The sequence below is a fragment of the Oxyura jamaicensis genome, chromosome 3, assembly GCF_011077185.1.
Source record: "Oxyura jamaicensis isolate SHBP4307 breed ruddy duck chromosome 3, BPBGC_Ojam_1.0, whole genome shotgun sequence".
Lineage (NCBI taxonomy): Eukaryota > Metazoa > Chordata > Aves > Anseriformes > Anatidae > Oxyura > Oxyura jamaicensis.
The window spans coordinates 3397151-3422150 of NC_048895.1; the positions used below are offsets into that span (position 1 = coordinate 3397151).

The 25000-nt window shown below is 39.6% G+C and overlaps 1 protein-coding gene across 2 annotated transcripts in view; it reads left to right on the forward strand.

The window, feature by feature from the left end:
- The window catches only part of LOC118164008, a 455411-nt gene that overhangs the window by 268723 nt on the left and 161688 nt on the right, over positions 1 to 25000 (forward strand). The window contains exons 3-4 of one of the 2 annotated variants that reach the window (XR_004749292.1): positions 13135 to 13214; positions 23377 to 23681. The exons of the other annotated variant lie outside the window; for it this stretch is intronic. The gene's annotated coding sequence lies outside the window, so the exon portion shown is untranslated. Of the gene's footprint in view, positions 1 to 13134; positions 13215 to 23376; positions 23682 to 25000 lie in introns of those variants that run through there. 2 annotated transcript variants of the gene reach the window in all.

The window sequence follows — 25000 nt, forward strand, 5'->3', positions numbered from 1 at the left end:
CTCTTTCTCTTTCTCTTTCTCTTTCTCTTTCTCTTTCTCTTTCTCTTCTCTTCTCTGTTTAAACCAGTGGTAGTGTTTCAGGGAGTCGGTAAGGAGTTTTAAACAACCTAGGCAGAAAATGAGCTTTTTTTTTCTTTTTTTTTTTCTTTTTTTTTTTTTTTTCCAGAGGGCACAGTTTTTGGGGGTTCCTGGAGAAGATATCTTGGTGACATTATTTCTGTGGTACACAAGCAGGTTAGCATACAAGGTCAGTGTTCATGCGCAGCTCTTGGCCAGCATTGTTGAACACTTGCTAAAACTGGAACTGGAACTAGAGAGATTCATTGTCCTGGGATTTATGGTAAACAAGTTTGTTGTTGTTATTGCTAAATTAGGAACGTAAATGGTGTTATTTCCTGTTCTTGCATATTTCCTTATTGGTAATCTCTTCAAATGATAGTGTATAATGGGTGGGGTAAAGATCACCCCCCCGTTACTTGGGCACTGTACAGCCCTAGCCAGCATTTCTTACAGCAGTTTTCAGAATGAGGATAGCTGTGCTCAAGCATCTGACCTATCTATGATTTACTGAGTTTAGATGTATAATTTTAATTTTTACACGTAAGTTGTTTTACATGCTACTGTCCTCTATGCTACGGTGCCTTTGTGGCTGGAACCCAAAGGAAGTGATGGAACTGGAGGTAGGAAGTCATTCATCTGCTGTCCTGCTGCCAGGACTGAGGTCTGTCCTGTGCTCCATTTCACCTGTCAAAAGATACCTTCATTTGGGAGTTAGGGCTGTACCTAGGCTGGCAAATCTGAAAACATTTATCTAGACCTTTAAACATTTGTCCATAATATACTGAATTTTGTACTGATACAGCCCCATTGTCTGTATGAAGGACAGGTATCCTTTTGAGTATAGATGTCCCTCAAAATGTTTACAGCTGTTTAATCACTAAGAACACATCGAGGAAAAAAAAATTAACAACCTATATATGTAGCTGTTACTAAACAAAATCTACTGATTTCCTTTTTTTCAAGACACAGCAATTTGAACAAATAACATCATATTCTTAAGCAGTGTATCGTTTTCATATTTTTCAGCTATGATGAGGTATGAGTTTAAGAAAAAAGAGTAGGGGAAGAATGGTGATATGTCCAAGAAAATCATGACATTAATAACATGGAGTATGATCAAAAGAATACAAATGCCATCAAACAGGTACACTAGTGATTGGATTGGTGTGAGTGAAGTGAATATTTCAAGTCTTCCTATTTGCATGTCCTGTCACTTCGTGTTCAGAGATTTTGATAGTAAATAAAGCTGCAGTAAAATTTAATATGAATGTAAATCTGGATATGATAGCCTTGCAGTGATTGTGAAAAGCAAAGTTTTTAACATAGAGCCTTCCAAATGAGTATTTCTAACCAAGGAGGTTTTGTGCACCAAATCTAGAATTTCATTAAGAGACAGCCATACCCTTAATATACGCAGTTTAGCATAGATCAATAATAATCATCTTCAAATTGATAAGTAGTAAAAATGTAAAGTTTATGGCTAGTGAGTACCTGAAGACAGTTTTTTTGTCAAGTGTTAATGATAAACCTGCTGCATGTAAAACCTACAAAAGGACAGTGCCTCTTTAACAGGGACTACTATTTGTGCTCCGTGGAGCTTTGCAGTATTAGTAAAGCAGCATGAAAGAGTTGATTTTCATTTTATGTTGTGCTTGTGAGGCATTAACATGATGTTCTAACACTTGTAAATGAATACAGCTCTTGCCTAATCTGTCATTTTAATGCCTTATAGATTTTATTTCACTCTGTGTTGTACCAGATTCTCAATAATAATAATCAACTGCTTTGTTGTTCTCTTGCAGAAATTAAATTTCTGTAGTGAGTGTGCAACTAATAAAAGATGTTGCTTGAGGAAACAAAAAATAAATATGATGAATCATAAAAGTTGTATGTAGGGGGTTGCTCATATATGAAAGACAATTACCGAACCAGTGGTAAATTCATCTGATTCTCATATTGTCAACAGCTTAATAACTCTCACAAAGGGTTTAACCATAGTAGCTTTGTCTATATTGCTGTCTGTAATCACAAATGTGTATCCTCGTAGACAGTGATGTATATAAAGGCTACACGTGTGTGTATACAGTATTTTAAAAGGCTGTTGACGTTATTGTGCTGCATTCCTTTCTTAACCTGGGAAACTTTGCTGCTTTGCACTAACTCTGCCACTTGTGTAAGTCCAGCCACTCTCGTGTTGTAGTTAACCACGGGGTGAAGCACCACGGCGAGGTGCTCAGGAAGGAGAGAAGCTGGGAAGCTCTCGGTGTGTTGGTAAAACACTGACCGGCACATGGAGAGCAAGGATGCAGTGTTTCCAACAAGTGTCTAACAGACAGCCTGAGTTGGCCAAACACGCATGTGTTTGTTGTAGACATTTCTAAACATGATTTCTCAGAATATTAAATGCAGGTTAGACTTTGGCTTCACCCTGAAAAAGCGCAGACAGAGAAAAATAGGAGACAAAAATGTTCTCATACAAATACAGGATTCTGAGATGCTCCTCTTGGGTTTTGTTGGGATTTTCGTACTCTTTTGGAAAAAAAAGGGAGAAAAAAAAAAAGAAAAAAAAAATGGTTCCTCTAGTTCAGCCCAAGATAAACTGCTTGACTGTAGATAAGGGTATAGATCCGATCTTGGAATAAAATAGCTGTATTATCCAGTAAACTTTACAGAACGATACCCATGTTTTTCTCCATGAGGGACCACACACACAGGTGAAAGGCAACCATTCTATCAAATTCGTGTTTTAAATCCCTTCCTTCTTAATGGAAGTGGCTGTGGTCAGAATAAGGCAACAGGGAACCAGGCCCTTTTTTACCTGCATGGTACAAGTGAGAAGCATCGCGCATCTCAGCAGCAGATAATCCCAGCTGGCCGGTGAGGGCTTCAGCTGTGCGTGGTATTTCTGAGCTGGATGGGGAAGAGGGAGGGCTGGGAGAAAGGCTGGGTTTGTCTTGTTCTTTTGTGCAGCCAGTTCAAGTGTTCAAGCAGAATTATGGCTTTGCAGGAAAGAAAAAGTACATATTATTGCATCATGAAGAACCTTCCTTTGTGGCTATATAAACTAATCCGTATTTTTGTGTATAAATGCATGTGCTTATCTTTTGGTGTTATCTGTTTCTAGTATAGCCTCATCTTTTGCCTCCTACTTGAGAACGTGCCTGCTAATTTTACTTCCAAGTAGTCAGAGTATTATCATTTCTTCTGTTTGCTGAAGTATACGCAGAAGGGTACAGATAATCTTTTATAGGAGTGCAGGGGAGTTGGTAAGGACATTTAAAGCCCAATTCCTACAGCAGCTTTGCAACCAACAGTTCCCGTTAGGTATCAGAATGAAATAACTAACATTCCCAAGCAGCTGGGGTTCATTTTGGTAGGAACTGCGGGGATACCCAGCACTTCTTAAAACCTTGTTGCCTTTTTTTTTTTTTTTTTTTTTTTTTTTTTTTTTTTTTTTTTTTTTTTTTTTTCCCCAGAAAGAATTTGAGCTCCCGTAAGTAACCAGCTACTGCTGAGGAGATTGTGCATTGGGCTATCAGCATTGATTTTTACCTGAGGTACTGCAGCAAGGAGGGTCAGCTGAGCAGAGAATCATTCCAAGAGCATTTATATTGCTATTGCCAATTTCTTCTTTTGAGCTGAATCCAACACTGTTGATGACAATGGGGCTGCACAGGGACAGAACTCCTTTCCATCCCATAATACAAAGTATGGACTTGTGTACCTAAGTGACAACACCACGAACCCTTAGCCTGACACTTACCGATCCTAACAGCAACCCTCAAGATTTTATTTTATCCTGGTTCTTGATCTGGCTTTGCTGGGAAACACAGCTGGAAGAAAATCCAGAGGTTGTCTTTTCTCGTGGGAAAATTCAGTGGGCACCATATTGGGGGTGATTTAAAATTTGGATATGAAGTTTATAGAAGTTACATAAGGTTTATTTCACTGCTAAGTACATTATATGGTATTCTATTTATCTCTTTATGTTGGTACAGAGCTGATGTTGCAGATAGGTATGCCTGCCAAACGACAAGTTTAGGTCAAAGAACCTGAAGGGAGAACCAAGAAAAAAAAAATTAAATGTGAGACTGTGAAGTAATGGGAAACTTGTAACGTCATCACAGAAGGTATCTACTTCATAAAATAGGGCAAGTCAGGCTGGGAGGGACCTCAGGAGATCTTCAGTCCAACCTCCCGCTCAAAGCAAAATCTGCTGCCGGATCACGCCAGGTATATCTGGGTCTTACCCTGTCGGGTCTTGAGAGCCTCCGAGGATGGAGACTGCTCGGCTTGTCTGGGCAAACGTCCCACTGCTTCAGATTGTTGAGATTGAGATGTCTTGAGCATATAATGGGAGCAGTGCATGCTGGATAGTGCTGGGAGATCTTTGGACAAGCTTGGATATAAAATGGTGTCTCTAAAAAGAGGCTCCAAGTCTTGAGAGAGGCACCGTGGTTTGGCTGAGTGGTCGGAGTGTGGGCCTGGGAGCCGGGAACCCCCTGCTTTCTCATTTGAGTTCTGCCTCTAACTCGCTGAGTGCCTTCCAGCAAGCCACATTTTCCCCTCTGTCTCAATTTCTCCATTTATAAAATGGGGATAATAATACTTACCTACCCCACAGGGTGTTGTGAGGATTAATTAGTTGTTGGTACAGCGCTTAAAAGATGTAAATAGCCATATAAATGCTGAATATTATCATTATAATGATAAGCACACAGCACTGTAAGAAAAGAAATGGTCTCAAAATAGGTCGCATGTGCCATTATGACCCCCCACAAGAATAGCTTCTGGGGTTTATTTGAAACATCATCAAGCATCAAACTTCCAAATCTATAGTTTGATGCTCTGTTGTAGCTGTTAACATATCTTTCTCTTTCCAGTTATTTTTTTATAGTCAGTCCAAGTTAGAAAAACAAGCCCAGGTAAACATATGTAGTGGTCCTGCTTGAATAAGCACTTACTTTTATGATGTTTATGTTAAATATATAAGGATCATTAGGAGGACAAGGTGACACAGTCAGTTATTTTGATAGCCTCGAGGCACTTCACCACTGACACCTGGTTTTGAATTCCAATTGGAAATGACCCAAATTGTCGTAAAAGTATGAAGTTTGTGTACCTAAAACTCAAATTCCAGAAACAGAGATGACAACGATAGCAATCTGCACTTCGGCAATGCTTTCTTAATTGTATCATGTAATTTGGAAGCCAATCTGGAAGAAAGAAAAAAAAGAAAGAAAAAAAAAAAAAGAAAAAAATACCAGCAGGGCTCGTCAGGGTTACTCTGACATCCCAGAGTCACTGGTGCCAGTAACCAGAGCTCTAGTAAGTGATCTCAGCAAGTCTAGTAGCGAAGCTCTGTTGCCAGGAATGTTAAAATGCCCACCCAAGAGTAAAAAAAATCTGTCTTTATAACTCATTGTACAAAGTAGGACTCTTGCCATTGTCATCGAAGTCACTGGGTCAGATCTGATTTCTTTTTTTCCCCCTGTATGAAATGGAAAAAAAAAAATGCTGTTCATAGATTTCTGTTTAATAGTGTTTGCCAGACAAAGTGGAATTTTCACAGCACAACTTCTATAGCTCAAGAGTCCTATTCATCCAGCATTTATTTTTTAGGTCCTTTATCCACCCTTTCTGGGTTTAAAATAAATAGAGGAAAAACAGGGGATTTACACACTTAAGTAAATTTTGCATCAAAACTCTTCTGTGCTTTTCTTTTCTTTTATTTTCTTTTTTTTCTTTTTTCTTTTTTTTTTTGGTAATGCATAATGGTAGTGAAATCCCAAGAAGATACTCTTAATGATCTTCAACTACAGAACTCATAAAATGAATATTAACAGCGAAAACTAAGAAGTATTTCCCACTCCACCAGAAAATAGATACTTCCTTCTCAATAAAGACGGGTCCCATCAGGTAATGTTTGATCTGCTGATATGAACATAGGTTTCAGAGCTAAAACCATGCGTCTTTTAACTCTCCACATGATGCTGAATTTGGCTGTGGCTCGGGGCAAGTCACCTCTCTGTTTGAATTCTCTCTGCATAGCATGGAGATGCTTTTGTGTACAGCACATCATGCAGACGCTATAAGGTGTTGAATTCTGTCTGTAAATATTCTGGAGAAGTTGGATTCCTGATAAGCTGTGAGTAAAGTTTTGTCTCAGAGTATTTCATAAAACTTCATTGACTGTTCATTTAACCGTACAGTGCCTGACCCCCTCCCCCCCCCCCATATCTGCACAACCAACCCGGACTTTCAGTTTTCATAGTTTTTATGTACTACTTTTTCAATTTTTGGTGAAAAAGGACATTCAGAATAGGCCAAATTTTTAAAGTCTTGGTGGGGACTGAGGGCTGTCATTGAAATCAGCTAGATTTAGCCAAGCTAGGATAAAGTCAAGACTTAAAATATTTTTATTTCCTGTTTGGATAAATAGATGTTAATTTGTATATTCTCTTTGACTAGTATCACTGCATCTTACAGGCACAAACCAAACCAGACGGTGTGCAGTGTTCAGTTCACTGCCAGGAAATGTTCGTGCCCTTTCCACGCCATCCTCCTTTCCACGCCATCCTACACGCAGGCACAGGCTCAGCTTGCCATGAACCATCGTGCTGGTAGTTAGGTGTTTAGGTGATTAGCGAGAGAAAAAAATATACAGAGAAGCTTTCCCCAGAAGTTCCAAATTTGTGCTGGAAGTGATCATTGCCACTTTCTGCTTGTATTTAATAGGAAGTGTTTCAGGAAAAGGTTCCCGTGCCAAAGCCGTAATTTCTAATAACCCTTCCGAGGGACGTGCCACTTGGTGCTGCTGTTACTGCGGGAGATACGGTCCCCTTCAGCTCTCTGATAAATCTGTGCCTGTGAAAACATGTTTTATTTTAGCATTTATTTGTGTATTTTGCTCTTACATATGCTTGCTAGCCACATAAATGCCTAATGATTTTAATTGAGCTAAGTTGTTAGCAGGAATATCTTGTGGCAGGAAGTCCTGTAGTCTATTTATTCGGGGGGGGAGGGGGGGGGGGGCTATCTGTTTTGAATTTGCTACTGTCTGATTTAATTAATTACATAATTAAGTTCTTGAACAAAGCAGGCTGTTTATTTTTTTTGCATGCTGCTAGGTGGCTTTGCCATGCCTTACCAACGCGTGAGACCAGGTTATCCTCTGCTGTGACTGCTGTCTGCAGGTAGTTTCGGGTTCCTGTACACAAGAAAGTTTCGTGTTGCACTGTTCAGAGCTGCATCCCCCTTGGATTTAGGAAGAACCTTGCAAATGGGATTCTGGCTGGCTATCACTATCAATGTATGTTGATAATTATAGAATAATGATGTGTACCGGGAGTGCTGATGAAGGGTACGGAGGAAGGTGATTGAAGGCAGTTACAGATGGAAGTCACAGATTCCTCGTCTGGTGACAGTTTCCAAGATCTGTGTGGCAGATTTTTCTCTGGCCTAATAGATAGTTTATCATATTTCTCTCACTTTTTATGACTGATTTATCTTTTCTTTGAGTTCTTTTTCTGAGAATGCTTACAGCACCCAGCAATGAATAAGTGTAAATGATTATTTATGGTTTGAGGAAAATGACTCAGTATTTTCTTTAATTCATTATAGCAATGAGAGTTTTTCTGTAGTGTACAAATATTTTTTCAGAACATTTTGCATGGTGTATAAACCATTCTATCGGCCCCTGAATTGCATTTAAATGATCATGGGTATCGTTTTCAGTCAGATGTATGCAACCCATGCATTTCAAGGTGTGTATTTGAACCAGGTGAACGTGGGCTCTTGCATTATTTTCTGCTTTGTGTGTGTGTGTGTGCAAAATTAAAACAAAACTTGTGGGAGGCAAGCAAACCTACTGGCATATATTTTGAAACTAGAAAGAAAAATGCTTCTTCAGACCCTTGTGAAGCAATATTGCTTAATTAACCCTACTTAAGCCCTACCTTGTGAAAAGGTTAATGGGATTTTTAATGACCTTGAGTGGTCAAGGCCTCAATTTTACATTTCTTCTGAAAGAAAATGGAAAATAGAACAAGAAAGCTGTTCAAACTTCTGTGAATCTGGAAAAAAAAAATTGGTTTACAGCAACAGTTCAGGTCGCTTCCTATTTCATTTGAAGAGGTTTACCCATTCCTTACCTGGGACCCGCTGCCATCACTGCGGCTGTTTGGTTGCAGCGCGGAGCTGCCACTTGGAGGTTTTTGGTGTCGCCGGCGGCTTCGCTCACCCTCTGGCAGAGCGCAGAAGGGCCCCTTGCTGCAGCTGCAATAGCACACAGCGCTGACCAAAAAGAGCCCTGATGGACACCCTGGTTCTGCAGCACAGCAGCCCTCCCCCAGCCCCTTCCCCACCAACCTCTCCATGCTGTGCAGCCCATAAAGCATGCGTGTCTTTCCCCCTGGTGATAAATGCTCTGTCGCTGCTGACTCCACAGGTACGACTGCCTTTTCATGGACAAATAGCCAAATTGCTCCAGAACCAATTAAAGTCTGACCATACTAGTTTTCATCTCTGCTGCTTCTGTTTAAGGCTCGAGGAACAGTTTGTGCATCCGGTTTGCTTTCTCCAACCGCCCTCCTGCACGTAGGGAAGTCTCGTGTTGAATATGTCCTTAGCAGCTTGAGGTTGGTTTCGGTCTGGTTAAGAGAGGGCTCGTTCACTCAGTTTGACTTCACCTCTGCCTGGTCACCCTGCAGTTGCATTAGCTTCCAAGTTTTGTGTGGCCTTGGTTGTTTTGGGTATCTCTGACATTGTTCTGTCCTACTTCGGTCTTCAATATAATCCTGTTCACAAAGTTAAATACTTCTTGCTACTATTCTTCCAAATCAGTGCCGAGTTATAAAGGTCTAAGGTAGCTGGATTTATTTTTTGAAATAGCTACTACTTATTGTGACCCCGTTTCCATTGTACAGTCTGTCCGCAGGTCTCAAAACGTTTTCATAAACCTTACTAATGATTGGAATCTGATAATGGCTTTGGTGAAGTAGACAAATAGCATTAATTAGTTTTGCATTTGTTTTTTAAGCAGGGTTTCTCGGACTGTTCTAATCTGAGCTGCATTGGGAGTGTATGGGGATACAAAGATGCTCAAGAAAAAAAAGAAATAGCCTTTAAGTTTAAAGAGAGAAGCTTACCGACAGGTGGTCATAGCGTCTGCCACGATAGAAAACCCAAGTTCTTCCTCTGTGCTTACAAGAATGCCCTTAACGCATTTACATCTTGCTACTTGTTTTCATTCTTTTGGTGTTTCTCAAAGCAGCTCAGTAAGTTGTGTCAGGTCATCTTCATATAAATACTCAAAAAAGTACTTGAGCTGCAGGTAGGTTGCAGGTGCATGTTTCTGTGTGTTTTGATTACGAAAGGGCGGTGATCATGGAGCTATAGGTGATATACCATGAGCTGGGAGAGCTATGGAAGTATTAGGGCAGACATTCTTTGTGAGGGTGATACAGATGTTCACACCCCCCCCACACATACTAATCAGTGCATCGTAAGAGTTAGTTAATGAGAGAGAGCTTGCTTGTGAACAGTCAATACAGCAAGGCATTCATCCACAGGGTCATGAATGTGCCTTCTCTGGATTTATCTAATGTAATATATAGCAAAACACTTAGGGCACTCCATATGCAGCTATTAATTGCATGAAAGACCTGTCCATAATTAGGCTTGGAGAGTAGCCGTAATCTCTGGGATCAATGGTTCCTGACACCTGTCAAGTGGCAGGAGGGTAAAACCTTTTATAGCCTGATGAATACTTGAGGAGTGGACTTTAAAGGTTGGCGGGTGGAAATAAGATGCTATAAAATGGGAACTTACTGAAATGACTGAGCATTTTGTTCCTGTGGGCGAATTTCAGTGGTGGTATAATTGTTGGGAATTCCTTTGAAACCAAAGAAGCGGCTCCAGAGCAGAGTTTTGCATTATACCTTTGCACTTTGCACTGGCAAGGCAGCAAAAGAATCAAGTTTCTTTTCAAAGGTACATGGCATGAATTTTGACACTTGCTTCTTTGTGGGCTGTGAGCATCTCTCTGAAAGGGTGCATTCCCTGTAGTTAGCGATCCTACATAAATGGAGCAGCCTGTACAATTACTTTATATAATTTGCACTCGTGCAAATTAAAAATGGCCACAGCCCATTGTTCTGAAACCACTCATTACAACCTCAGGTTTGGAAAATGAAGCTCTAAGCAGAAAAACCTTTCTTTCTGCATGAAAATAGCCGATGGAGAATCTCTCTCTATTAGCTGGGGTGCTTTACAGATAGATAGAGCTCTGTGTGCATGCCCATGCATGGCTTTTTCTATACACGTTGTGCGTGTATATGTTCTCCTACCCAAGCGTAGCAGGTTGGACATACAGAACAGAGCAGTACATGCATGGTGCTTGCTGAATGCAGACCCGTACATACCCAGTTTCTGGAAACGATGTGGAGTATTTCTGTACAGAAAGATACTGCAAGCTAAGAATTTCCAAAATCAAAAGGAGCGTTTAAAAATTGCTTAATTTAAATTGTGTGTCACTTCAACTTAATTTGTGGGAAGCTCTTAAATAAGTCTTCCTGTCTCCCCAAAAACACCCCAAGGATCAGTTCTCTAATGTACTGTTCTGCTGTCAAACCTGTATAAACAAGTATAAATGTTTAAAAAGTAAAGAATACTAATCAAGAGATGGAAGACATGCACTGCTTAATAAATCTTGCCTTCAATTTATTTGTCTAGTATTACAAAGGCAGAGGAGATATCAATTAATATAGGCAAAGAGGACCCATAATTTATAATTAACTGGCAAGTGGTTTGTAACAAACAGCAGCACTGAATCTAATAGCCAGTAGAAAAATAACTAGTGTTGATTTGTCCCTCGGCAAATTAATAGAGTGCTTATCAATGACAGGGTTACATAAAACTGCTAAATAAATAATCATCAGTGAGTTAGAGTGAAGCAGATCTTTAACAAGCTTAATCTGAACCTCTTGACATCTGTAGACTATGAAGAGATTAAATGCTAAGAAAGAAGATACACTATGCACATTGTAAGCATGCTCAGTAGCTGTGCAAGATCATGTTCTTAGGTAATGAGAAATAAGGAAACATTTTTATTACAAAATTACATTGAAAAATGATTTTCATTATAATTAGACTGAAAATTATAAAAGGTATATCAAAGAAATGCTGAATTGGAATTAGCCAGATGAGAATGGCACTACATCTCTAAGCAGTGGAAACACATCAGCGGAGTCAGGCTTGATATATTTTTGGCTCAAGGATTTTTTTCCCCAGTTTTATTACTCACCTTTGTCCACTTCTGCTTTCTGTGTCACTTTGGCTGATATTCCCTGGTATCTCCCTTAAATCATCACAACAGCTAAGCAGTGCACCTGATTTTCTGAATGTCTCTTATTTATGAGACTGAATATATATGTACAGGATATAATTTTTAGATGTTTTACTTTTTTAAATGCTTTTTGGGCAGTAAGCCCGTGTATGAAGGTCTCTGCAGTCCTTGCTTAATGATGCTATGAGTTTTGTCCTGGAATATGAATGTCAGCCAGCCAGCCAGAGCCTTGCTGGGGAATGTTAGGAGGCCCCCTCTCCAAGTGGAGATGTACAGAAGCATTCTTCCTGAGCAAGGGGGGAGCAGCGATGCAGTGTTGTTCGTTGTGCCTTCTATCCCTTTTCAGGCTCTGAGAAGAACGACATTTTATGCAAGTGAGACTGCTGTCTTTTGGGGACAGTGAAGGAATGTGCAAGCAAAAGCAGAGCTGGGTGATTTTGTCAGGAAGCTTTGTTGGAGCTTCGAGGATTTTGATCTGGAGCAGAAATGTTGCTGCAGGGCATCTTTTTTTTTTTTTTTTTTTTTTTTTTTTTTTTTTTTGTGTGTGTGTGTGTGTGTGTGTGTGTGTGTGTGAAAGCAAAGCTGCCCTGACACAGGCGGGCAGTGTCTGGTGAAGAGCATTCTTTCGGGATCTCCTACCTTCCCTTCCATCCCTTTTTATCCTCCTTGTCCTAAAGGAGCAAACGGACTCCCAGTGTATCACTACTCAGTTGAGGAAGTTTTTCTTTTAATCTTTCTAAATGTGATAATGAGGCAGTCAGGTACCAGAGATAAGTAATTTGATGGGTCTGAAATACCTTAGGTAGTGTCATGAATAGGAATTAATTGTCTGTCTGTAGAGGAGATCTTCCTGGTAAGGAAACTAATTTCATCTTCTTTCTAGTTTCATGGTTGGGTGGCTTATTGTCTGTGTGGTGTTTTGTTGTTGTTTTGGTGTGTTGCTGTTGTTTAGTTTTCTGGATTAGACTTTAGATTTTCTCTACCCTCTATCACAGCTAGGGAAGACCATTACTAGCAAGAGAAATGTTCCCTTTTTATCCAGTGACTCCTTTGTCCATTTTCTAGTCTTTTCTGCCAATAACATTTGGAAAGAAGGATTTTTTTTGGTCCCCACATGGCGTGAAGAGAAACTTTTATTAATGGATGGGTGTAGAAACTGCAGTCATGAAGAGGAAACCTCTTACTTAAAATGTTTCATTAATGTATTTTTGTTCATTGCTTTCCTGATTTTTGTTCTGAGAGTGAGTCACCACTTGAAAAGAGCAGAATGGGACCTCAATTTTATCTTTAATTTCACTGAATGAAACCTCTCTATGGTGGACCAACCCTGTCTAGTACTGTGCTGCAATGACGAATCAGTATTGCTCAGAAGAGCACTATCGGTTTGAAAGGAAGGAACCTTAGGTGGAGCTGGGTTTAGAAGCATCTCAAGCTAAGTGCAGCACATGTCCACACCCCTGCTCTGCTTCTCATGAGCTGAGCAGTATCCCGAATACGACGTTGTATATACCTGTTATGTCTGTCTGTCACTATGATTTGCTACCCTTTCCTATTTTTTTTGGAGATAGTTTCTCAGGTTAGTAAAATCCTTATACTCCCCTGCTCAAACTGCAAAGAGTTGCCTGATTGCACGTAACAATAAATCATAGGAGGCTGACTTAGAAACTAAGAGGTTTAGAAGAATGTGAGTTTCTGTTGTCTAATTTCATGGCACCATCCTCTTCCAGGGCAGCATCTTAGCTCTGTGAAAACGTTGCGTCGAGTGGGTGTGTGCCTGTGGAGAAGGTCCTGCTGAAGTGGAGGTGAGGTAGGTCCTGTACTCATGTCGATTCTCATGGCACACGTGCAATGACCACCCCACAAATCAAGGGTCTTTATTATCATCATCATCATCATCATTTTTTAGTCTTTTATTTTGTGAAGAAAACATGGTAGCTTCACACATTGCTGCCAATGCTGTGGTAGCCACATGTCTGAGGTGCTATCAGGGAGGTTACAGGGCATTCATCAAAATAAAGCTGATGCAAACATGAATACTCACAAGGATGAGTCCTTTTAAACTAAAAAATGCTGAAGGCTGAAAAGGGGCTAATTTATTTAAATTATCTGTATACATGTCAAGCCCCATAGTTTCCAGATGAAGCTGACAACTGTGAGTTAAAGAAAGCTTTTCTTAAATTTAACAACAAAAGCCTAACAGAGAAAGTTATACCAGAAAACCTGAGCAACTAAGATAATCATCTGTAGAGATGCAGATGTACAAAAATACAGTTTTCTGCTATTAAGCTTTTAAATGTCAGTAAATGGCAGTTTAGTAGATCATTTGCTAATAATGATTAAATTTCTCATTAAAATGTTTCCTTCATTATTCTTCAGGTAGAAATGTGTAATTCAACGATTGTTACATCAATTATACTTAAAAAGCTCATTAAAATACTGAAATATTATCTCTCGTAGCCAGAGTACTTTAAGAGTACTGTACTAATTACAAAAGGAATAAACTCTTGTAATATCACCGTTTGAATTGATGCCTTATAAATTCTTAATGCAAAGCTAACATATAAAGTGTAAATCAAATATATAGATCCAATAAAACAAAACCTTTTTAATCTTGTTTTACCTTCAAAAGGATTCTGATTATTGTAATTAAATAATGCATGATATAATAAAGATCTAGAAAGTGTGATTATTTCATTGGCAATTGAATATTGGTGCTTTTTATTTATGCAGGCAATTTATCACAGACAATATGCATCAAGCATTAAAATATTGATACAATTACACCTATCCTGCTGAACCAATAAAAAAACCTGTGACATGACTCTCTGCTTGTGATACAAGGACAGTTTGAAATCCTTGTTAAATTTTAATATTCCGATGTGCTGGGTTATGCTAATTCTGGTATGGAATAATATCTCCAATATCTACTGCTCTGCCTTTTATTTCTGTGAGATTACAAATCCGGCTTCACTTAGCTTGGCTAACAAGGACTGCTTTGCTTGCAGCTCTGTTGGCCACTCCTAGGAAGAAATACTAAAAGACAACTTTGAATTTCCCTTTTTACAGTTACTGTTCTGCTATGAACACGACTGTTTAATTTTGCTGCTGCTGTATCCTGTTATTCTTTCTAAGATTTTTACAACGGCTTCTGGCCCAAGTCAGGGATAACTCACCTGTAGATGGTGGATTTAGTAAGACCTGTTTCAAAGCAAATGCATTTCCATTATTGTCCCAGTTTCTAAAGGCTAGCATCATGGTGTCAAGATAAAATATAAAAGAAAAGATCATTTGCTTTCAGTTTGAACAGCAATGCCACCAGGTCAGATGTAAATTGTGAAATTGGGCAGAATTTCCATACCTTTAATCTTATAAAACTGTTTTCTTTCTAAAGGAACTAAAAAGCTATGCTTAATAGGCTAGTAATTATTTTGCCACTGTGCAGGTAAGCTGAGGTGCAGAGAGGCTGTCTACCGAGCTAGCCTCTTGGCGCCCTGATGAAAGAAAACAAACACCCAGCAAAACCCAGCAGCCCCCCAGCGGAGCGCTGGATGCCCACCTTTATTTCCTTTCTCAGCCAAGTCAACTGTCGCGTAAAGAGCTGGATTTCCTTGAATAGAACAACACCGCCCAAGTTTGTAAAAGATTAACCTATCCCACCATTCACATACTCTAATTTCTTGAAGGGACATCTCAAAAATGTGACACATTTTTATAGCACAGAGAAAACAAAGTGGACTAAAACAAATCCTTGCAGCTGTGCTGGCTTTCAGAAACAGCCTTTGGATATCACTGTTCTTTCAAGTGGGGACAGAAATTGCAAGCTTCTGAATAAACAGCAGCAGAAAGATCAAAAAGCACCTGCAAAGCGTAAGGATTGTATTGCTATGGGTGAACGTAAGCTCTTTGCTGAGGGTCATCCTTGAACATATTCAGGATTTTCAGAGACCCCACAGTGACTTCTTTCACCTCATAAAATTATAAAGCCATAATTTACATGTCTGATTCACCAAATTGATGACCACAACCCAGGTGGTGCTGCACAGTCAGTTCTCTTTACATTCAGTGAAGGAAGGGAGCATTTGACACCTTGCAAGATGAGAAGCTCTGTTTTTCTGTAACTTGAACCTAATTGTGTTTTGTTGTGGTTTGGTTTGTTGTTGTTTTTTACTATCTCATGAGACACTTTTACTTTTTATTTTTTGGCCGGATGTACCTGTTTTTCTCAGTAGATACTGCTGATCATCACTAAAGTCCCTATGTCATGTTTATGAACTCCAGTTCAGCCTAAATAAAAACAAATCTCTCAGAAGAGATTGTCCAGTGACCAAAGGGTGGGATTTCAAGGCATTTACTTTGTTCAGATAAATAGAAGGGAAGTGTGTCAAGAGGAAAGTTTTAAAACCTGCTATTTTAAATCCGAAATAGAAATCTTGCAGTAAATAAACAAAACAAAAAAGTCAAACAGCTTTCTTCTTAATGAATTGGCAAAGATGCAGTAGCCATCCATAGGCGCATGCAGGCACGTGCTGTTCCTATGTGCCTCCTCCCAGCTTGCTGCCACGGCCGAGGAGGGGAGCCGATAATCACAGTGCTGTCACGGCGGGCAGGGGCTGCGGGCTTCTACCCGCCTGCAATTTGCCAGCACTTGAAAGCCATTACTGTGGGTGCATATTGGGCCCGTACGTGTACATATGTAGGAGGAAAAAGCTGACTAATATTTGTGTCATGGTAGATAACAGGATTTTAATTCTGGCGTTCATTGCCATGCCTTGTTTGAGGTTCTTCTGCTCTGTGATCTGGGTTGTCTCCTTGCTGGAGTTAATTGGGTGATGGCGGAGAGGAAGGGCTGGCTAACGTGGAGCTTTGAGTCGGTTGTTTTAAAGAAATAATTCCCGAGACTTATTAGCACTGCAGGCTGTGTTAATGGTTTACCTGCTGGAGTAGCAGCCTGTTCCGAGAATGTGCGCCTTACAATATAGATACTTCCTCTCTATGAAAGTAGCTGATTTAGTCAGAAAGGTGACAGTTAAGACTCGTTGCAGGAGAAATTTTTGCATCTTTGCAGAGTGACTTTTTTTTTTATACTTTACCATAGTGGCTGTCCATCACAGTTGTTATGTATGCAGGCTGAGTGAGCCCGCAGGGGATCCTAGTTATTTACACTCTTTTTCAAGCTTCGAAGCTGTTATAATCATTCGCTGTCAACTTTGTGCTGACACTGAATTTTACTTTGTGTTTTTTATGCTCGGTTTGGGTCTAAAATACTGGCATCCATACCCTACACTGTAATTCTATGGGTGACTGAGTTGACCAGCAATATACAGTATTACTAACAGAGCTTTAGAAACCTGCTGCATATGGAGATTTCGGGATTTGTTGATTGTGGACAGTAAACAAAGTCCCCAGGCTTTATGCTTTTATCCTAGTGGTGGCCCTCAGGAATAAACTGTGTACCGTGTTTCATCTCATTGCATTTTCATCTTTAAAAAAATGTAAACATTATCTTCCTTTCCTACAAGGCAGCAAAGTTGGAGGAGGAAAACTTTTTCATTGCTTTTTTTTATTATTATTATTATTATTATTTTCATACTCGCTTGTTTTCTCCAGGCTTGTGTTTTAGAAATGCATATTTTCTTCTGTGATCACCATATGTTTAGCATGAAGCTGCAGATAGTAGTGGAACTGGTAATGGGCTAATACTTCAGATCCAAATTGAAATAATGTGTTGTGTGAAATGTTGGGAATAAATTATCATGTAAGAGCATGCATTGACAAATATATAGGGTTTTTACACCCTTTTAGGTTTAGAAAGGCAAATTTGCATGCCCATGTTTAAAAGTCCTTGGCCTGCAATGCAGTCCAAATAAACCAACTTCTTTCATGTGTGCATGAAACTCCTCTGTTACCACCAGGCCCTGTGACCTGAAATGGCAGCACACCGACTGCTTTCTGCCCGTGTAGAATGTGAGGTATTCGTGAACAAGTTACCAGCTCCAGCATGAAATTTCAGGTACGCTGGGGCCCAAAGGGAGTGATCACACAAAATGATACGACCCTGTTCTTAACTGGACTTGAAATAAAACTGGTCAAGGAGCTTGTGTGCTTGGCCAATGTAATAAAGTAGACAAATAATTACTGAGCAAATCAAACACACTTACACCTCAGATGATTTTGAAATATTATCTATAATCGGGCACTTCTGTGCTAGGAGGAAAGGTTAATAAAGTAATTTAAAAAAGATTGTGTGGAGTATTACAGAAACAGAAGAGGACTGGTGATCATAATTGTTAATCTCCTGAAACACCAGTCCTCTACTGCACGAGGCATATATTTTAGTACGACTCCTTATTGTTCATTCCACTTATTACTATATTATACTGCTTAATTACCTTTTGTAAGAAATCTTATTTTAGCTTTCTTTTTTTCCTTTAATAACAAATAATGCTGATGGAAATGGTCCAGAAGAATACATGTACAGCTTATTTTTAGCCCTAGCTGCTAAAGATTAAGATTAAAACATGTACAGTATATTGACAGATACTTATTTGGAGACTCAGTCACCACAGAAGCGCTGTTGTGAAATACCACGATGAAGTGGGTAAATATGCCCCCCTCCCTTTCTAGCCTTGTTGTGTATGAATGGAGCCTAATATAGAGTACAACAAGAAAGGCTGAGGTTTTGCTCTTTGGTAGTTGTCATTAGCTCTTCTGAACCACATTTCTAGTTCATGGCATTCGAGGTAACCAAGATAAGGTTTTTTTCAAGGCAAAGAAACAGAAGTATTATCTTAGGTGAATGAAATCTGAGTGCCGAAATGTCATCTTTATAAAACTATCTGTTGTCTGCTTCCTTTCTTTATTCTCAACATTGATGAGTTCCTTATGTAAAGTGTTAATGAAGGTGGTTGAAATTTATGTGGCCATCACAAAGCACTTGTCCTAGGGCTCACAATGGTTGGTAGATTACAGAGCAGTTGGGACATGAAAATCTTCTTCCCTTCGTCCAGTGTGAATAAATGGTGCTGCTGTGCTGTTTTCAAGGAGACATCACAGATCATGGTGGTAGCAATTGCTTAAGCCTCTCTTTTGGAAAGATGGTGAGGTTTGAAATGGACATTCACAATGTTTGTAGCAAGATGTCCTCTACACAGCATAGTAACTTCACTGCTCAGAAAAAGAACCGCCACTTGCCAATACTGATAATCCATGCCAAGAAAAAAAAAATGCAATGTTTGCATTTGAAAGAATGATATTTGGGTGAGTTTGGTAGAGGAGGTGATGCATCTCATGCTGTCAGGTGAAGTTAACTTCTCCCACATATCCAAAAGCTTTCAGTGGGCCAGATAGATCACTGGCTCCTCCACTGATACCCGTGCATACATTGGTTTTCTTTAACCAAAACGTCACATTTACCTCAGAAGTGGAGTAGAAGTGCAGCCGTTTGAAATGTGGAGCCTGCCACGGTTTCTACTGTCTCTCCTGCGTCATTTGCCTCGGCTTGGATGGCTGTTTCCAGACACACAATAACAGCTGCTTGCAGCTCCTACAAAATACTTCCCCTGATTTACGGTAGCATGGCTGCTGGTTTGGGTAGCAGGAGAACCAAGAAGATGGATATTACGGTAAATATTTATAACAGTGAGTTTATTGCGCATATATTACTATCATTTGAATTGGAAAAAGTCTACCCCAAGCAGATGTGACTTTGTGAGAGAAACACAGGCCCGTTTCCATCTCCAGGGAATATAATCCTAAGGATGCCTCAACAAATGATTTTCTTTAATGTATAATTTTGGCTAGTAGCTATTAATGTTGAATAAGAATATGGTTGTTCCCTGCATCCCTTTTTAAAAATTCACCTGAGTGATTCAGTTCTGGTTGAAGCAGATTCTTTTTTTCTCATTTGTAACACAGACATCTGAGTATGTTGTTCAGCTTTGTCATCTGTCCATTAAGATTGGAGTTTTCCTGAAACCTTTTGCAGCTCTAAGATATACAGATGGGGAAGGAAGCTGGATAACATCTATATGGGCTTTACATAATTAATGCCAGAGCAAAGAGCAATGTGAATTTTATTTTTTATTTTTATTTTTTGCAAGCGAGTATCCAGAATTTCACACTATAAATATCTGGGATGCAATACACCGAACAGGTTAGAAAAGTAATATAGTCATAGTAATTACTTTCATCTGGCACAATATTTCAGTCAGCAATGACTAGCAATAAAGTAAAATGATCACCTTTAGTATATCTATTACAAAAACAATTCTCTAAAATAAGAACTGCTTAAAATATCCACTGGAATATAAAGCATCAGTTCTGGAGTCACACGTTGCTTTACTATTTTTGTTGGCTGTGCTACTCTCAAAACAATTGACTTAAAATTCAAGGTTCCAGACAATGGGGGAAAAATTAGTTCAATTAAGGATTTATAAATGAAGCGAATACTATACGTCAAGTTGCTATAAAAATAAAATCTTGTTTTTGGCTTTTAGGTTTTATACAAATCACTTATATCCTGCTTAAAAGAGAACTTTTTTTTTTTTTTTTTTAATAAATATAGTGAATATGAAACACCATTAATCCAGTAGTAATATCATCTGATAGTAGCTAATCCCTTCTTAGGGATGGCTGTGCCTGGTCCTTTGGAATATAGAAATCTGCTTTTACTGTTAGGCATTTTGTTTAAGCATCAATCAGTTCCTAATGCTTAATTGTCTTCTCTGCACTCTCCCCCCCCCCCCCCCCCCAAAGAAAAAGACCAACAACTAAAATGAATACTGTCTTCAAAGGTATTTCCTTGGGAGTCTTATTACATTCTTTAGCCAGTTATTTTGTATTCTGAGGTTATGGATCAAGGGCAGACCCATGCCTGTGGTTTGGACTTGGCTATCTGCTGTGACAGGATGATGCAGACATACCAGAAGATCCTAATCTGTCAGAGGAAGTCTATTAAGTTCAAGCCCCTAAGCTGTCTCAGCCAAATCAGTGATACCAAACTTACATTTGTTTTTGTGATGACCATTCATTTTGGTCAAATGAAGAAATTGCTAGTGTGGTTTTTGTGGCTTCAGGGGTGAAATCTATGAATGTCACGTATCTTTTAGCCTCTCTGCTCTCTCTGAAACATTATTGAGAATGCTCTTGTATGGAGGAAAAAAAAAAAAAAAAAAGAAACACTACCATTTTTATTGCAGCTGTTTATAAGTCACCTTGATCATAAAAAGTTGTGGAAAAGAAGCATTAACTTCTATAAAAATAATTCTTTTTGTGAATAATAGATAAGGTAGGAAAAAGGCTAGACTGTCTGCAGACAGCTGTGTAGCAGGAAGAAAAAAGAGGTCTTGAAATACATCCAGAAGGATTCCATGTGTTCTGGGATGGTTATCAGTGCTGCTACAGACTGTGGACCTTGGACTTGCTGTGGAAGCAATGGACTTGGCTGGTTTTGAGGTCCACTCACGGCAGGAGAGTAAATGGGGGAAAAAAAAAAAAGAAAAAAAAAAAAGAAAAAAAATTAAGATTTTTTCCTGGTACTTACAGATTTAAATAAAGGCTTTTCAGTTTCTGTTTAAATATCCACCATCATACCTCAAGACATATATCAGATGGTGAACAGGAATTTTTTTTTTTTACTTTTTGGCCATAAAATAAAACTATAGGGCAGACTTGTGGGCATTTTTACTGGGATAAGAACAAATTACTTATTTCATAGCTTTTTTCAACTCAGAATTTTTCTGTCTCTCTAATGTTTGATATTATAATTTCCCTGTTTCTCTTTTTATTTTTATTTTTTAAGTTATAAGGTAAAATTCTGGCCCCATTGAAGTTGAATTTTGCCCATATACTTCTGTGGGATCAAGATTACATCCTGTATGTAGTCTGTGGTTGGTGCTTGTGTTAGCAAAGATTTACCCAGGAAGATCTTAGCTGGTCAATACAGTGAATCCAAAGTGATTTGTTTGCTCATGTCAGAGTTTCTGTAACTTCAGTGGGGCCATGCTCACATAAAACCTGCAGCCCACATCAAGCGGTAAAGGATAATGTTAGGTTGCTCCTTTCGACCTGCAAAGGGAGATGTGAGTATAGGCAGCACTTTTAGGTAGGGAAAGCGAGGCACTGCTCTGAACTGTCTGTCACACTTAGCTCGTTTTTTATGGAAGGCTCTGTGCTGTTTTCCTTCTGGATGGGACTGCTTAGAAGACCTCATTCGAGAGCATAGTAGAAAGTGTATGGAAAACAACAGAGAAACAAAGTCTGGGGTCTGTACAACGTGAGTGTGATTACGCCACGTTGCACCCCAGCTTTATTAGCTGGGTTCTCCTACTGCTTTGTTCAGAGTCTCTCCACCTGAGACCCTTCCTTGGTTTTGTGTCTTTCCACTCCTCTTCTTTTTGACCTTGCTCCTGTTTGCTTCTCCTCCCTGTGTGGCGGCTTCCATCCTTAGGCAAGTCATTCTTCAGAAGCACCTGTTTCCTCAGGAACGCAAAAACCACATTCAAAATCCTCATCTAATTCACCCCGTTTTGCAACTAGCAGTTACACCCGGATGCAAAACGTGCAAACGGAGAGCTCTTGCAAGGGTGAATAGAGAATAGATATTGAATGGACACCCACGCCCCCACCCTGCCAAACTGCTCTGTCGTTTTCATCACACTTTTTAAATATATGCAATGTTTAAACTGACAGGTTCTGTCCTGAAGAAATTACACTGGAAAATTAATCTAATGAATGCCATTCCTCTGTAATGTCTATTATGGGAAGATAAAGTTGTCGGGGTTTTTTGTTTTTGTGGCGGGTTTTGTGTTTATTATTATTATTATTATTTATAGGAAAAGGTGTAAGTTGAATCACTTCTATTTGGTCTCCCAAAATAGATCACTGGTTGTGACAGATAGTAATTAGTATACATTTCTGTGCAAGAAAACAAGGGTGTAGTTAGGTCCATTTGATTTCAAAAAAAGTAACACTGTAAAGAGAGAAAAATGATTTCCTAAATACAGAAATTGCTGTGTTATTACCAAAAAAAGGCTTTTTTTTCTTTCCTTTTTTTTTTTTTTTTTTTTTTTTTTAAGAGCTAATCTTATAAACCTTTATTCACATGCCTGTTTATTTTTTTTTTTCCCTCCATAGCTTCATTGGAAGCACTGCTTTTAAAACTAACAATGGGCAATATCAGAACCAAGTGTAAAGCTCCCAAACGCGTTGGTCCTGAATTCTGCATTTGAAACCCAGCAGGAAACTCCCCACGTGCTCAGGAGCCTGCGGGACTGAGGTTGCAGTGTAGCACTGCCTCGCTGAGCTGCTCCCTTTCTCTCGTCCCCATTTTGAAGGACCTTAGCACACATGGAGCTAAGGTGTGAATTTATAGTACAGTAGCAACCCTTTATTAAGCATTAGCATGCATCTTTTTAGCTTGTGCTGAGAGCACCTCTGGGTGCTATGATGTAGCAGAAATATTTTCGGGGTGCGTCTGCACTGCAGGTGAAGATGTGATTGAAGTCCATGCGCCTGTCCCTGGCCTTCTTTCAACTTGCAGCTCCTCACAGGGCACCACACTTGTGTCTGTGCTGCTTCTGGGTTGCACTTTTGCAACCATGGGCATGCAGCACTGCCACAGTTACACTGCTGGCAGTTTAAAGATGGTTAGCAGAAAGCCACCTGCTGCAGCCCAACCTTGTAAATGTTCTTTCAGGAGGGAGGAGAGCATTGTGTTTCCTGTCTGCACTCAGACGCTATTTTCCCTGGGTCCTAAACAGTTTTTGTTGCTGTCTTTTTTGGGGGAAAGAAAAAAATGAACTGCTCTTAACATTCAAATGGTAAAAAACAAAACTGGTGAGAAAGCTCTCAAATTATATGTAAAGGTGTTCTGTGTAACTGCTTCTGGCCAAAAAAAGCAAGGAATTGGCAAAAAAAGTCATTTCAGATTTCAGCATATTGGACTGATCCCTCAAATTTTATCTTTGCAGTCACTTGGATGTGGCAGTTAATCACTCATGCATGTTCTGAAACTGAAGTTGCTGATTTTCTGCTTTGGACTCCATTTAGAGCAAATCAGAGGGATGCCGTAACCCTGATTAGCTGGCTGCCCTGGAGTGAAGAAGTACCTTGATATTGTGGAGACGTTGTGGTTACTTTGTGCATCCCTTAAAACTCCAGGGAAAGTCCTTATGTTCCATTTATGAATGAGTGTGCACACACAAAAGTTCACAAGACTGTTTCCTTTTAGTCAGCGTGTCTTGTAATAGTGCTTCTTTCAGATTGCTCCTGTGTATTGGGAAAAAAAAAAAAAAAAAAAAAAAAGTTTGTTTTAACAGACCCTATGTATTTGTACAAAACTGATCTGAATAATTCCTAACATGTAGGAATGTACAATATTGCTGCTTATGGCAGCCGAACAACTAATCTGCTGGATGCAGTGATACTAAATACGCTTCAGAGAGCGCGTGGCAGTCGCGCTGTGTGTGTGTTGGAGCTCTTCAATGAGGTTTTAGTTATTTCAAGTCAGTATTTGCTGTTAGAATCCCCCCAGCTAAAAAATAAAATGAAAAGCCAAGCACCAACCTTGCATTTCAAACATGAACTGGAAACAAACCCGATTGACAATTTGCTAGATGAAAATTGCTCTCTTCTGCCATAATTCAATGCACATTTGGTTTATTTGAGAATTCATCTATTATAACCGTTCTTGCTCACACTTCTGCATATCTTGGTTTGGTGCATGCATGCAGTGGGGCTGATCCCCCCCCCCACCTCCGTTTTCTTATTTCTTTTTTTCCTTCTGGCTTGACGTTGTAAGTGGAGGCCTCCCCCTCCCGACAGACCTTCCACCTGAGGGCAGCACAGTCATCAGCTCGAACTTCTTCGGAGTCAGTCTCGCTTGTCCCAGTCCAGCTTCACTGCGGCTCCAGGTCAGGTTTTGTTTTAATCCCCCCCTACATTGTTTGCAATAATGAGATATGATCACTCCAACTTTTCAGACCTTGGGACTTCCTTTTGCTGGGAGCTGCATCCCTTACTTTATCTTACAGTGTAGTGTATTTCCCTCAGTGGTTCCCTGTGCCGCTATAACATGCAGCATCTTTCTTTGTATTACCACAGTGTATTACTGGTTGAAGTAGCATACACAGAACGAGGCTCTAGGAGGGTCTGCATATCGATATGAAAATGTATACCTTTAACTTCATGCTATTCCAAGCAAAACCGAACCATTTTTCTACAATTCTGAGATTCCTTCTCTTGAGCTGGCTGCTGACAGTGCAAGAGGTAACACCTTTCAGCAGGTAAAATATGTTGTTATGGAAAGGCTGTATGGCAGGGATGCTGACAACAATTAGCACATGCTACTCATTAACAAACGGAGATTACAACTGAGCCGAAATGGCAGGCTGCCATCAGCCTGATAGTTACGGGGCAGTTTAATTTCTAACGAATGTGAGCACTGGATTAGTAACAATATTCAACAAAATGCTGCCTGCATTCTCTTATGGCTTTCATTACCAAATTGAAAATCTGTGTAGATTTCTGAAAATTACTTTTAAATGTAGCCAATCTCCTCGACTGCAAGGCTTGATTTGCTGGTGAGGGAGTCCT